Source organism: Pseudophryne corroboree, chromosome 6 (genome assembly GCF_028390025.1).
Source record: "Pseudophryne corroboree isolate aPseCor3 chromosome 6, aPseCor3.hap2, whole genome shotgun sequence".
NCBI lineage: Eukaryota > Metazoa > Chordata > Amphibia > Anura > Myobatrachidae > Pseudophryne > Pseudophryne corroboree.
In genome coordinates, this window is record NC_086449.1 from 125,617,513 (window position 1) to 125,632,626 (window position 15,114).

A 15,114-nucleotide genomic window follows, 5' to 3' on the forward strand; every position below is an offset into this window, starting at 1 on the left:
CGACCCGGTGGAGAGTTGTTGGAGCAACTCTTTCTAATATGCGTTTAAGACGCTGTTAAGAAAAGTCACTCAAAAAAACATAGTACGACTATAAAAATAAAATAATAAAAGCTTCAGGCTGCTATTAACAGCAGCCCAGTCACCATGGTCCGGCTCCTGCCGCGCCAAACAAAAAACTGATTTGACTGAGTCAGTGGGCGGGATTATATGGTGAAGCCCCGATGCATCCTGGGAGGCCAGAAAGCTCGTGACCGTTTGGTGCCATTTCCGCTGTCGCTCCGGCATATCCCAATGTTATCCTGTGGATAACCTGTGGACCTAGCCAGAGAAATAACAAACACTAAATTCTAAACGGAGTCCAGTAAGAGGGGCATAGAGGGAGGAGCCAGCCCACACTATCAAATTCTTAAAAGTGCCCATGGCTCCTAGTGGACCCATCTATACCCCATGGTACTAAATGGAACTCCAGTATCCTCTAGGACGTAAGAGAAATACTGTTTAATTCTTTAACAAAAATACTATCTCCAATAAAAGGCAAAGACTCCAGAACCTTCTTAGATTCTGAGTCAGCTTTCCATGTACAGTACGAAGCCAAACTGCTCTGCGAACTGGGGTGTGGATCATTAGATCGATAGTGTCTGGGTCAACAATGTTTAGGTCGACATGTGCTAGGTCGACAGGTCAAAAGGTCGACATGCGGTTTTTGGGGGGGTTTTGGTGTCGTTTTCTTCGTAGTGTGACCGGGAACCCCAATTAGTGCACAGTGTTCGTTCACCATGCTTCGCGCAAGGTGCTTCGCTCGGCACAGATTACTGTTCCAATCGTAGTCCACGTGGATCGTTATGTATGAAAAAGTAAATTTTTTTTTTTTTAACTCATGTCGACCTTTTGACCTGTCGACCTAGCACATGTCAACCTAGAAACCATGTCGATCTTCCAACCCTGTCAACCTATAGTGGTTGACCTAAACATTGTCGACCTAGACAATGTCGATCTTCAGACCGGATCCCGCAAGCTGCTACTGCTGAGGCTGATGCCTGAGAGACAATTGTACCCATATCCAAGGCTGCTTCTTCCATAAAAATAGCTGCCTGTTGGATATGTGCAATATTGGATTTTTGCTCTCTAGACGCCATTGAAAGCTCATTTTAAAAATGCATCAGCCCAGGCTGCCACTGCTTTTTTCATCCAAGCCGAAGTCATGGCTGGTCTTATAATTGCCCCAGACAAGGGGAAAATGGTTTTAAGAAAACCATCTATTTTCCTATCCGTGACATCATTTAATGATGTTGAAAGCAGAGGCGTATCTACTTTGGGAGCCACCTCCCTTTTTAAACAGTCCCCACACGGAAGAGGATAATGGGAATTCCATTCTTTGGAATTCTAAACTTCTTACCGGGTGTAACCCAAGCCTCTTGCATAATTTCCGTGAGCTGTTCTGACCCAGTAAACTCAGTACTAACTATTTTGGGACGTTTAAACACAGGTGCCTTAGATTTTAACAAAGGCTCTGCTGCCTCCTCTAAGAAAAGAATGGCTGTCATAGTACTAATTAGCTCAGGAATGTCCACTGAGCTGAAGTCTTCCTCCTCGTCTCTGTATGCAGACCTGGAGTGCAATGAGTCCTCATCCTCTGACGAGTCCTCATCTGAAACGTGTAGACTGTGAAGATGTTGTTTCATGTCTATGTGATTTACTTACCACCGGTCTTTCAGCCTGTTTCTGTTGAGAGGCTGCCGATTCCTGTACTGGATGTGATAACCCCCAGGTGGAATATGTTGCATGTAAAAGGTTAATAGGGTAACCTATCCCTGGTATAGGAGCTAGCATTATCCGCTCAGCTATACTGGATAATGTCTGTGCAAAAGTATACCATGGGGGTTCAACCTGAAACTGTGCCTGCCTCGGATTATTCAAGAGGCTTTGGTGAAAGATAAAACAATTTGCACATAATCCATTTTGAACCAGATCGTGAGAGGTTAACCTAGCTTTGCAAGACAAACGTAACATGAGTGTTGGCACTGGTGTGGAGAGTATTCTCTTCACCCCTGTCCTCTCAGACATAATAAACCACACTTTTACAGCGTTAACTACACAATTTGTGACTGCAATCACTTTAAAAATTAAAGTGACATACAATCTGATACCTCCCTGTTTTTTGCACCAGCACTGAGGATCGGAATACACAGAAAATAGTAAAGTCAGCAATTACGCTAGCAGTCACAGGTTATACATTAGTATTATAAGCAATATGAGCATATAATCAACTATAGATACATTTCAGGTATGTAGGAGAAACATATTACTCCATTACCTTATATAGGAGTTTAAACGTAATCAGTCACACAGCGAAAGAAAACAGCAGCAATAGTTTACAGACTCATACGCATTAGGCACTTATCCAACTATTTGTACCAAAGTTAGAGACTTAGTGCTTTATTACCCGGCTCAGGAGAGTGGGATACAGGGAGGCTTCACCCCGCTTCCAGGATCAATCAATACATTTGTGAACGCTGAGTGGATCCAGACGCTATTAGTGTACCCCGTAAACCTACAGTGAACCCCAACACCCCAGTCATACAGCTGCCTATGTTGCGATTAGGGTCCTTTTAGAAATAGAGTCATGAACCGGGGGGGAAGGGGTCATGACGCTGGTCATAAACCGGGGGGAGGGGAGCAAGGGTGCGTATTACACCCCATTGCCGACATCAACCCCAGGGATCGTGGCCTACTACCCCCCCTGGAGCCTATCATCCCTGAGGCATACCACTGGTGCACTCGAGGTGGCAGCCGCGTCAGCGACTGTTCGGTAGTCTCCATCCCGAAACAGTTCAGCTGTGTCTCACGTTTCCCCTAGTAAGCGGAACAGATGCCTTACTTTCTCCCCATGCTCCGGCCACAGCCTGCTAACGTCTGCTGGACTTGCTAGTACATCCTACACAGACACCAGTCGAAACAGCACTGTATATGTGTGTAAACGTTGTCGCAACCCGGCGGGGAGTTGTTGTAGCGACTCTAATGTACGTATAAGACGCTTTTAGAAAGAGCGCTCAAAAAAATATAGTAAGACTATAAAAATAACATTTAAAAAAGCTTATGGCTGCTAAAAACTAGCAGCCCATTTACTATGGTCTGGCTCCTGCCGCACCAAACAAAAACTGGATTGCCTGAGCTAGGAGGTGGAGATATAGCAACGGACCCGTTGCATTCTGGGAGGCCGAATGATTTGTTCGCTTGGTGCCAATACGCTGTCGCTACCTCATATGCCAATGTTATTCTGTGGATAACCTGTGGACCCTGCAGGAGAAAACTACCTTACTGCAGAATGATCAATAGCTACACAGATGAACTGAATGCCCAAAATTTAACCTCATCAGGAAGGGATGAATGACTAAGCAGTTTCAAAGTGACAAGGCAATAACCACCTTGCAAATCTTTGAAAAAGCATCATCCTGTGTCAGTAAAAATGCTAGCCATCTATAGACAAGTCAGGTAATATTTTTAAATGCTGATAACCACGTTGAGACAGGTCTATAACATCTAGCAGAAAGTTCCCAAGAATTGGAATTCTTAATAGTCTTACAGGTAACCACGTGAACAGCTTTTGCATCCTGACATCAGAAGGAATTAAAAACAGTGTTTTCTACATGACAGAAATTTCTTGTGTGGGCCCCAATGAGGCCCTGAGAAGAGACCTTGTTTTTGGAACAGAATGACAAACAGACCTTGAAGCTAAGATATTTTTAGCTATAACAGAGTGGGGATACTGAGTATTATGCTTAGTTGAGTATTTCTACGATGTGACTGAGCATCATGTATGACGACAGATCTTCCTCAGATGATTGAAGATATACAGGACATATTTAACAAATTTCACATATATTTTATTGTTTCCCGTTATTGAGTATTGATTCTTGTTTGCTCCTGATTCTTTCTCTTACATCCTAGAGGATGCTGGGGACTCCAAAAGGACCATGGGGTATAGACGGGATCCGCAGGAGCTTGGGCACACTGAAAAGACTTAAACTGGGTGTGAACTGGCTCCTCCCTCTATGCCCCTCCTCCAGACCTCAGTTAGACTTTGTGCCCAGGACTGACTGGACACTCATTAGGGGAGCTCTCCTGAGTTTCTCTAGAAAAGACTTTTGTTAGGTTTTTTATTTTCAGGGAGACCTGCTGGCTACAGGCTCCCTGCTTCGTGGGACTGAGGGGAGAGAAGTCAGACCTACTTCTACTTAGTTAAGGGCTCTGCTTCTTAGGCTACTGGACACCATTAGCTCCAGAGGGTTCGATCACTTGGTGAGCCTAGCTGCTTGTTCCCGGAGCCGCGCCGTCACCCCCCACACAGAAGCCAGAAGAAAGAAGTCGGGTGAGTATAAGAGGAACAGAAGACTTCAGGACGGCAGAAGACTTCAGTAACCAGGTACAGCGCAGCGGTAATGCTGCGCTCCATGCTCCCACACACTATCACCAACGGCACTCTCAGGGTGCAGGGCGCTGGGGGGGGGGCGCCCTGGGCAGCATGTTACTGAGGTCCGGCACCGTTTCTCAGACCCCCGCCGGCATTTTCAAATTTGGCGGGCTGAGGCCCGCTGGGAAGGGGCGGAGCTTAGCGCGCGGCTCACAGCGCCATTTTCTCCTCCACACGTGGCTGAAGGAGACGCTGGCCCGGGAACTCCACAGCTCCTCTCAAAGTAACGGGGAGCTAATGGGGAGGGGGGGGGGGGGGGGGGGCGCAGTTTGTGGTGCATTTTTTTTATGATTTAAGCAGCGCTGGTCACATATATCCCTTGACGGGATATTTGGGCGCTGGGGTGTGAGCTGGCATACTCCCTCTGTGTCCTCTATCTGGGCTTCATTGTGGGTCTGTCCCCTAGCGGAGACATTCTGTGAGTGTCCGTGTGTCGATAATACGTGTCGGCATGTCTGAGGCTGAATGTTATTCACCGGAGGAGGTTATTGGGGGAGCGGATGCGGGTCTAGATTTGGGCCTGTCGGCGCAGCCGAAACCTGATTTACTCACATTGCTAAGTACAATTAATACGAATGTAGCTTCTTTATCAAAGAGGTTGGATAAGTCTGAGTCACAGACGCAGGTGTGGAAAAAGTCCATGGAGGATGCTTTGTCTCCGGTGCAGACCCCATCGGGGTCGGAAAAGCGGACATTTACTCAAATGGTAGATACTGATACAGACACGGACTCCGATTCCGAGGTCTATTTCACTGAGGCTGCTTTACATCCACGATTAGTTAAGAGTATTCAATACATGATTGTGGCTATAAAATATGTTTTACGCATTTCTGATGAACCTGCGGTACAGGAAACAAGGATTTGCTTGTTCAAGGGAAAAAAACCTGAGGTGAAGTTTCCCCCCTCTCATGAAATGAGTACTGTTTGTGAATAGGCTTGGGAGTCGCCGGATAAGAGGTGGCAGATTCCCAAGAGGGAGTCGTCTCCAAATGTTGACAGAGCTCTCTCTCGTTTGTCTAAGAAAGTGGCGCTTCCGTCTCCTGACATGGCAGCTCTCAAGGATCCAGCGGATCGCAAGCTGGAGACGTCTCTGAAGTCCATTTTCACTAATTCGGGTGCATTGCTCAGACCTGCTGTGGCGTCAGTATGGGTGAGTAGTGCTATTGCTAAATGGGCTGAGAATTTAGCTAATGATATGGATACCCTTGATAAAGATAATGGCCCTCATTCCGAGTTGTTCGCTCGGTATTTTTCATCGCATCGCAATGAAAATCCGCTTAGTACGCATGCGCAATGTTCGCACTGCGACTGCGCCAAGTAACTTTGCTATGTAGAAAGTAATTTTACTCACGGCTTTTTCATCGCTCCGGCGATCGTAATGTGATTGACAGGAAATGGGTGTTACTGGGCGGAAACACGGCGTTTCAGGGGCGTGTGGCTGAAAACGCTACCGTTTCCGGAAAAAACGCAGGAGTGGCCGGAGAAACGGAGGAGTGTCTGGGCGAACGCTGGGTGTGTTTGTGACGTCAACCAGGAACGACAAGCACTGAACTGATCGCACAGGCAGAGTAAGTCTGAAGCTACTCTGAAACTGCTAAGTAGTTAGTAATCGCAATATTGCGAATACATCGGTCGCAATTTTAAGAAGCTAAGATTCACTCCCAGTAGGCGGCGGCTTAGCGTGTGTAACTCTGCTAAATTCGCCTTGCGACCGATCAACTCGGAATGAGGGCCAATGTTATTTTGAGTCTTGGTTATATCAAGGACGCTGCAGATTACCTGAAGGATGCGGCGAGGGATGTTTGTCTCTTGGGATCAAGAGCCAATGCCATGTCGATATCGTCCAGGAGGGCGTTGTGGATCCATCAATGGAATGCTGATACCGACTCCAAGTGAGCTATGGAAGCTTTACCCTTCAAACGTAATGTCTTGTTTGGGGACGGCTTGGCTGACCTGGTCTCTACCGCGGCGGCGGGTAAGTCCTCTTTTCTTCCCTATGTTCCCACACAACACAAAAAGGCACCACATCAGCAGATGCAGTCCTTTCGTCCCAATAAATACAGGCGTGGAAAAGGTTCGTCCTTCCTCGCTTCAAAGGGTAGAGGAAGGGGAAGGAAGTCGCCTGCCGTGTCAGGCGCCCAGGACCAAAAGTCCTCCCCTGCCTCTACCAAGTCCACCGCATGACGCTGGGGCTTCCCTGGGGGAGTCCGGACCGGTGGGGGGCCGTTTGCGAGTCTTCAGTCAGGTCTGGATCCAATCAGACCTGGATCCTTGGGTCCTAGAGATTGTGTCTCAGGGATACAAGCTGGAGTTTCGGGACGTGCCCCCTCACCGGTTTTTCATTTCGGCCTTACCAGTGTCTCTTCCGGACAGGGAGGTGGTGCTGGCAGCGATACAAAAATTGTGTCAACAGAAGGTCATTGTTCCCGTTCCCCCGTCCCAACGGGGGGAGGGGTTCTACTCGAGCCTCTTTGTTGTGCCGAAACCGGACGGTTCGGTCAGACAGATTCTGAATCTAAAATCCCTCAATCCATACTTGAAAGTTTTCAAGTTCAAGATGGAATCTCTTCGAGCTGTGATTTCCAGCCTAGAAGGGGGGGGGGGGGATTTTATGGCGTCAGTCGACATAAAGGATGCCTACTTACACGTCCCGATAAATCCTTCGCATCAGGCCTTCCTCAGGTTTGCGATACAGGATTCTCATTACCAATTTCAGACGTTGCCGTTTGGGCTTTCCACGGCCCGGAAGATTTTCACCAAGGTCATGGCAGAAATGATGGTTCTCCTTCGCAAGCAAGGGGTTACAATTATCCCGTACTTGGACGATCTCCTGATAAAAGCGAGATCCAAGGAACGATTGCTGAGAAGTGTAAATTTGGCGCTGTCGGTTCTGCGACAACACGGTTGGGTGCTAAATTTGCCAAAATCTCAGTTGATTCTGACCACTCGGCTGCCTTTTCTGGGCATGATTCTGGACACGGAGTTACGGAGAGTATTTCTTCCAGAAGAAAAAGCTCTGGAACTGCAGTCGATGGTCAGGGAGCTTCTGAGGCCGACGAGTGTGTCAATCCATCACTGTACTCGGGTTCTGGGGAAAATGGTTGCGGCGTACGAAGCCATTCCGTTTGTCAGGTTTCATGCCCGGGTGTTTCAGTGGGACTTGCTGAGCAAATGGTCCGGGTCTCACCTGCGCATGCACCGGAAGATAAGTCTATCTCCCAGAGCCAGAATTTCTCTCCTGTGGTGGCTACAAAGTTCTCACCTCCTAGGAGGACGCCGGTTCGGTATCCTGGACTGGGTACTTCTGACAACAGATGCAAGTCTCCAGGGCTGGGGCGCAGTCACCCAAGGAAGAAACTTCCAGGGGAAATGGTCGCTCCAGGAAGCTTGTCTCCACATAAATGTTCTCGAGTTTAGAGCCATTTACAACGGCCTGCTACAAGCAAGAAGCCTTCTTCAGGGTCGACCTGTCCTGGTACAGTCAGACAACATCACAGCGGTGGCACATATAAACCGTCAAGGCGGAACAAGGAGCAGAGCGGCAATGGCGGAGGCCACAAGAATCCTTCGCTGGGCGGAACACGTGAGCGCCCTGTCAGCAGTCTTCCTACCGGGAGTGGACAACTGGGAAGCAGATTTCCTCAGCAGACACGATCTCCATCCGGGAGAGTGGGCTCTTCACCAAGAGGTATTTGCAGAGGTGACAAAGCGTTGGGAAATTCCGTTGATCGACATGATGGCGGCTCGTCTCAACAAGAAGCTCCCGAGGTATTGTTCCAGGTCAAGGGACGCCCTGGTGTCTCCGTGGGTGTTCCAGTCGGTGTATGTGTTCCCTCCACTTCCTCTAATTCCAAAGGTACTGGGGATCATTCGACGAGCAAGGGTTCAGGCGATTCTCGTCGTTCCAGATTGGCCAAGGAGGGCCTGGTACCCGGATCTTCAGGAATTACTGGTGGAAGATCCTTGGCCGCTTCCTCTAAGAGAGGTTGTTGCATGGTCCATGCGTGTTTCCAGACTTACCGCGGCTGCGTTTGACGGCATGGAAGTTGAGCGCCAGATCTTAGCTCGTAAGGGTATTCCCGGGGAGGTCATTCCCACTCATTAAGGCTAGGAAGGAGGTTACGGCGAAACATTATCACCGTATTTGGAGAAAGTATGTTTCCTGGTGTGAGACTAAAATGGCTCCTGCGGAAGATTTTAATTTGGGTAGTTTTCTCCACTTTTTGCAGGCAGGTGTAGATGCAGGCCTGAAATTAGGCTCCATCAAAGTGCAGATTTCGGCTTTGTCTATTTTCTTTCAAAAAGAATTAGCTCTCCTCCCAGAGGTTCAGACTTTTGTGAAAGGAGTAATGCATATCAATCCTCCGTTTGTGCCTCCTGTGGCTCCATGGAATCTTGAGGTGGTCTTACAGTTTCTCATGTGTTCCTGGTTTGAACCTTTGCGTAAGGTTGAGTTGAAGTTTCTCACTTGGAAGGTAGTCATGCTATTGGCACTGGCGTCTGCCAGGCGAGTGTCAGAGTTGGCGGCCTTATCTCATAAGAGCCCGTACTTGATTTTTCATTCGGATAGGGCGGAATTGAGGACTCGTCAACAATTTCTGCCGAAGGTAGTTTCTTCGTTTCACATTAACCAACCTATTGTGGTGCCGGTGGCTACGGATGCTGTGGCGGTTCCAAAGTCTCTGGATGTTGTGAGAGCTTTGAAGATCTACGTAGCCAGAATGGCTGTTGCCAGGAAAACTGAGGCGCTGTTTGTCCTGTATGCTTCAAACAAGATTGGTCATCCTGCTTCAAAACAGACTATTGCACGCTGGATTTGTAGTACGATTCAGCAGGCTCATTCTTCAGCCGGGCTACCAGTGCCGAAGTCAGTAAAAGCCCTTTCTACCAGGAAAGTGGGCTCATCTTGGGCGGCTGCCCGAGGCGTCTCGGCTTTACAGCTTTGCCGAGCGGCTACCTGGTCGGGTTCGAACACTTTTGCTAAGTTCTACAAGTTTGATACCCTGGCTGATGAGGACCTTGCGTTTGCTCAGTCGGTGCTGCAGAGTCGTCCGCACTCTCCCGCCCGGTCTGGAGCTTTGGTATAAACCCCATGGTCTTTTTGGAGTCCCCAGCATCCTCTAGGATGTAAGAGAAAATAGGATTTTAGTACCTACCGGTAAATCCTTTTCTCCTAGTCCGTAAAGGATGCTGGGCGCCCATCCCAGTGTGGACTGTTACTTGCAGTGTATTCTTGCTGGTTAAATTAGTTTATACACGGGTTGTGTATTTCTGGTTTTCAGCTTGTTGCTGTTGTTAATTCATACTGTTATCTGGTTTACTGTTACTCCGGTTGTATGGTATGTTTGTGGTGTGGGCTGGTATGTTTGTAGCCCTTAGTTTAAACAAAAATCTTTTCCACGAAATGTCCGTCTCTCCTGGGCACAGTTCCTATAACTGAGGTCTGGAGGAGGGGCATAGAGGGAGGAGCCAGTTCACACCCAGTTTAAGTCTTTTCAGTGTGCCCAAGCTCCTGCGGATCCCGTCTATACCCCATGGTCCTTTTGGAGTCCCCAGCATCCTCTACGGACCAGGAGAAAAGGATTTACCGGTAGGTACTAAAATCCTATTTTTGAATTGCATGCGGTTTTGGTAACATGAATTCTACGCACCAATAAACTGTATTTCTCCATTTTAATATAATACTGAGCTTCATAATATATTTACTGATTGACAGACTCAAAGTGGCGAACGATTACAAAGAACGTCAATGTTGATTAATACCCCTTTCACTCATGCAGCCATATCCCAGGTTTTTGCACGTCAATGCGCATCAACCCAGGATTTATGCATGTGTGAAAGGAAACAACCAGACCAGGGTCATGGAGCGGAGACCTGGGAATTTGCAAGCTTGTTGTCTGAAAGCGGCATAGATTTCCAGGTGGACTTTATGCCTAAGTCTTTCTACCAATCTTAAAAGGCGATAAGCATTCGCTATCTCATAGCAGCCCTGCCTGCTGCATTCAATGCTCATAAGAAATATCGGAAAAGTGATCAGTGGCTAGGAGTACTGCCTGCAGGAACTTGGACATGGTGCGTCCTGTCAGTATAATCCTTGAATTGTCCTCAGTTCTTTGATAGTCACTTTGTGCACCAAAATAACCGATTTTAATATCACGCAGGTAGACGGATAGAGCAATTGTGAATCACACTAAAATACTGGGCTTTAATCATGCTACCCAATCACCTATAACGATCTCATTTTCCTCTTGCTTTATTGCACTGGCCTTTTCCCTCTGCAATGAGCTTCACTGCCGCCCCCCCCCCCAATCCAGTTCAAACTCCCCTCCCACATATAAAGCCCCGAATCACTCCCCCACTAACTTCCCCTCTATTCACATCACTCATGCCCTCTCTGCTCCTCCCAGACCACCGCCTGTTGTGCTCCCTTCCTCTGGAACTCACTCTCTCGCTAGACAGACTTTGGACCAGTCTTCCCAGTTTTAAACATGCCCTTAGGACACCTTTTTATTAATAAGTACCAGCGTTCTTTATCTTGCCATCATCTACACAAAAGGTTTGTTCACACAGTGCAATATTTCTTTCAATTATGACTATACAGTAAAAACCGTAAGAAAATATAGTGCATATCACACAGTGTGTATAGTCCTTGCGATGCCGATGCATGGTCCAGCGGGATCGTCATCGCAAGGAAAAAGACACTGTGCAGGCAGCCCAACATTTTCTATATAGGCGAGGCTGGACTCCGGCCACATCGAATAATCAATGTCGGGCTGTATGGCGCATCGCGCCGTGTACACAGCCTAACCTCCTCTGTGTATCCTTCCCAGGTCACCCTCTTACTGTTCTCCCCAACCACTTATTAAAGCTCTAAGGAGTTTGGCCCTCAGTCCTCCCCGTAGCGCTATTGATGACACCAGATATCCACTCAACTTAACCAGAGGGTTCTCTATCTATGCACAGCACTGCTCTGCATTGTGTGTTTATCATATCATTTAGTGTCTTCATTATTCAAAATAATTGCAGTGTTATGTGTGGGCCTTAAACTAGCTGTAATATTCTTCTATAAATATTTAATTCTACCATAAACGTTTTCCGGGCAATAATAAATGGAGACATAAAAGAGCGAGGCTCAGAAATAATGGTGTTAATATAAAAGATATTCTACCAGCACGCGCAGCCCACGTTCATCAGATCATGTGCAGGAATCAGCAATGACTGCAGTACTGGATTGCTCTCCGATATAGGCTAGGTTTTGAGTGTAAGAGACCCTGCCAGACTATTACATAGACCTGGAGTAAGTGACATTGCATAGCTGTACTAACCATGTCTGTTATGAATGGAAAGACTAAGTAGTGACAGTGCTAAAGAAATCACAGAAGACCCCGCTGATGGCATACGGACGGTGTAATGGTTAGTATTACTGCCTCATAGCACTGAGGTCATGGGTTTGATTCCCACCATGGCCCTAACGGTGTGGAGTTTGTATATTCTCCCCGTACTCACGTGGGTTTCCTCCGGGTTCTCCGGTTTCCTCCCACAATCCAAAAAACTAGTTTTATGGTAAGAACTTACCTTTGTTAAAACTCTTTCTGCGAGGTACACTGGGCACCACAAGGAATGGACAATGGGGTGTAGAGTAGGATCTTGATCCGAGGCACCAACAGGCTCAAAGCTTTGACTGTTCCCAGAATGCATAGCGCCGCCTCCTATATCACCCCGCCTCCCTGCACAGGATCTCAGTTTTTAGTTAACCAGTCCAATGCAGTAGCAGGAAAAGAGACGACAACGGTTAGTAGCCACAACACTGCATTCTCGCGACAGGAGACGTGTCAGCGGCTAATGCCATACCAACCCAAAGAAGCTAAGTGTGTCAGGGTGGGCGCCTTGTGGAGCCCAGTGTACCTCGCAGAAAGTGTTTTAACAAAGGTAAGTTCTTACCATAAAACTCGTTTTCTGCTGCGGGGTACACTGGGCTCCACAAGGAATGGACAATGGGGATGTCCTAAAGCAGTTCCTTATGGGAGGGGACGCACTGTAGCGGGCACAAGAACCCGGCGTCCAAAGGAAGCACTGGGGGTCCCATAGGGGGTGTTAGTTTATGAACTAGCATATGCAGAAGCGTGGAAAAAGCGGCCCACGGCGGGTCATTATTTGCCCCCGGTGCCACCGTCTCACGGACCAGAGCCCAAAGCTGCTATATTCTCCTCACAGTTATCTGCGGCTTCAGCAACACCGGCAGTGTGTTCAGCCCCAGAACAGTTACCCTCAGAAGCAGACATGATATAACTTGCAGTATCAGGTAACACAGTACAATTTGTCAGCAGCACGATACCTCTAGCCCAAACCCCTGCGCAGTGTAGTCAGCACCAGCAGATATAAAGGAGAGATATGGTGACTAAATCACAGAGAAAAAATAGGATTTTAGTACCTACCAGTAAATCCTTTTCTCTTAGTCCATAGAGGATGCTGGGGACTCCGTAAGGACCATGGGGTATAGACGGGATCCGCAGGAGACATGGGCACACTATAAGACTTTGAATGGGTGTGAACTGGCTCCTCCCTCTATGCCCCTCCTCCAGACCTCAGTTAGAAAACTGTGCCCAGGGAGACTGACATTTCGAGGAAATAATTTATTGTTTAAACAGTGTCTCATACCAGCTCACACCACGAACACCGCAGAACGTGGCATTCAATAGAATACCAGCCAACGGCATGAAAAATACACAGCCACATACTGAGAGAATATGCAACATAACCAGTGTGTCAACACACCAATAATAAAACACTGCCTGCCATGGCAAGCACCACGTCAGCAACAGACTGACAGAAAGAAACACCACCAGAGTAACTATAACCAAGAACTGCAGACACAGTACGCACTGGGACGGGTGCCCAGCATCCTCTACGGGTTAAGAGAAAGGGATTTACCGGTAGGTACTAAAATCCTATTTTCTCATACGTCCTAGAGGATGCTGGGGACTCCGTAAGGACCATGGGGTTTATACCAAAGCTCCAGACTGGGCGGGAGAGTGCGGACGACTCTGCAGCACCGATTGAGCAAACATGAGGTCCTCAGCAGTCAGGGTATCAAATTCGTATAGTTTAGCAAAAGAGTTTGAACCCGACCACGTAGCCGCTCGGCAAAGTTGAACCGCCGAGACTCCTCAGGCATCCGCCCAAGAGGAGCCCATCTTCCTAGCAGAATGGGTCTCCACCAACAATGGTAACGGCAATCCAGCCGTAGAACGAGCACACCGAATCGTATCACAGATCCAGCGTAAAACAGACTGCATAGACGCAGGTGCCCCAAACATGCTGGGAGCATACCGGACAAACAGAGCCTCCGTTTCCCCAATCTGAGCCAACGTGGCGACAAAAATAGTCAAAGCCCCGACGACATCGAGAGCCTTTGAATCAGCCAATGCTTAAGTAACCACAGGCATCATAATAGGCTGGTTTCTGCGAAACACAGAACCACCTTCTTTGCAGAACTATTATCAGAGTTCTCAATTCCGCTCTACCCACATGGAAGAACCAACAGGAGCTCTTGTGAGACAAAGCCGCTACTTCCGACACACGCCTTATGGACGCCAAATCCAGTAGCATGACCACTCTTCCAGAGAGAAATTTTTAACACAACCTTTCATAAAGGTTCCAAACAGTGTGACACAAGAAAACGCAACACCACGTCAAGGTCCTATGGTGCCAATGGGGGCACAACCGGAGGTTGGATGTGCAGTACTGCTTTCACGAAAGTCCGAACTTCCAGAAAGGTGGCCAATTCTTTTTTTTTTTTTTTTGAGAAAATTTATAAGGCCAAAACTGCACTGAAATTGAGCCTAACTTCAGGCCTGCATCCACAACTGCTTGCAAGGAATGGAGAAGAACGACACAGCTGAAAATCTTCTGTAGGAGCCTTCTTGGATTCACACCAAGACACATCTTTACGCCGACTACGGTGGTAAGGCTTTGCCGTTACTTCTTTTCTAGCCTGAAGTGTGGAAACGACTTCACTGGGAATACCCTTTCTGGCTAGGATATGGCATTCAACCTCCACGCCGTCAAACGCAGCCACGGTAAGTCTTGAAACACTCCCGGATCTTAGGAACAGTACCTCATGTAGAAGAAGCGGCCAGAAATCTTCCATGAAAACCTGTAAACCAAGCACTCCTTGGCTAGGCTGGAACAATGAGGATCTCCTGAACCTTAGTTCGTCTTACGGTTATCCCTTCAGAAAAGGTGAAAACGGAGGGAACACATAGACCGACTGAAAACACCCAAAGTGTCACGAGGGCGTCCACTGCCATAGCTTGAGTGTCCCTTGACCTGGAACAATATCCTTGAGGCCTCTCGCCGAGGCGAAACGCCAACATGTCCAATTGAGGTACTCCTCAAAGACTTGTCTCTTCTGTGAAAACTTCTCGATGACGACTGTATTTCTCCCGGAAGGAGATTGCGTCTGCAGAGGAAATCTAAGTCTCCGTCGTTTACCTCCGGAGCGAAGACCACTAATATATCGTTTACCAGTCTTTCCACCCAGCGGCAAACTTTTTGCATCTTATGCCATTTCCGCTTTGCTCCTTGTTCCACCTTAGCGGCTTACTTACACCACTGCTGTCAAGTCGTCCGACAGAAGTATC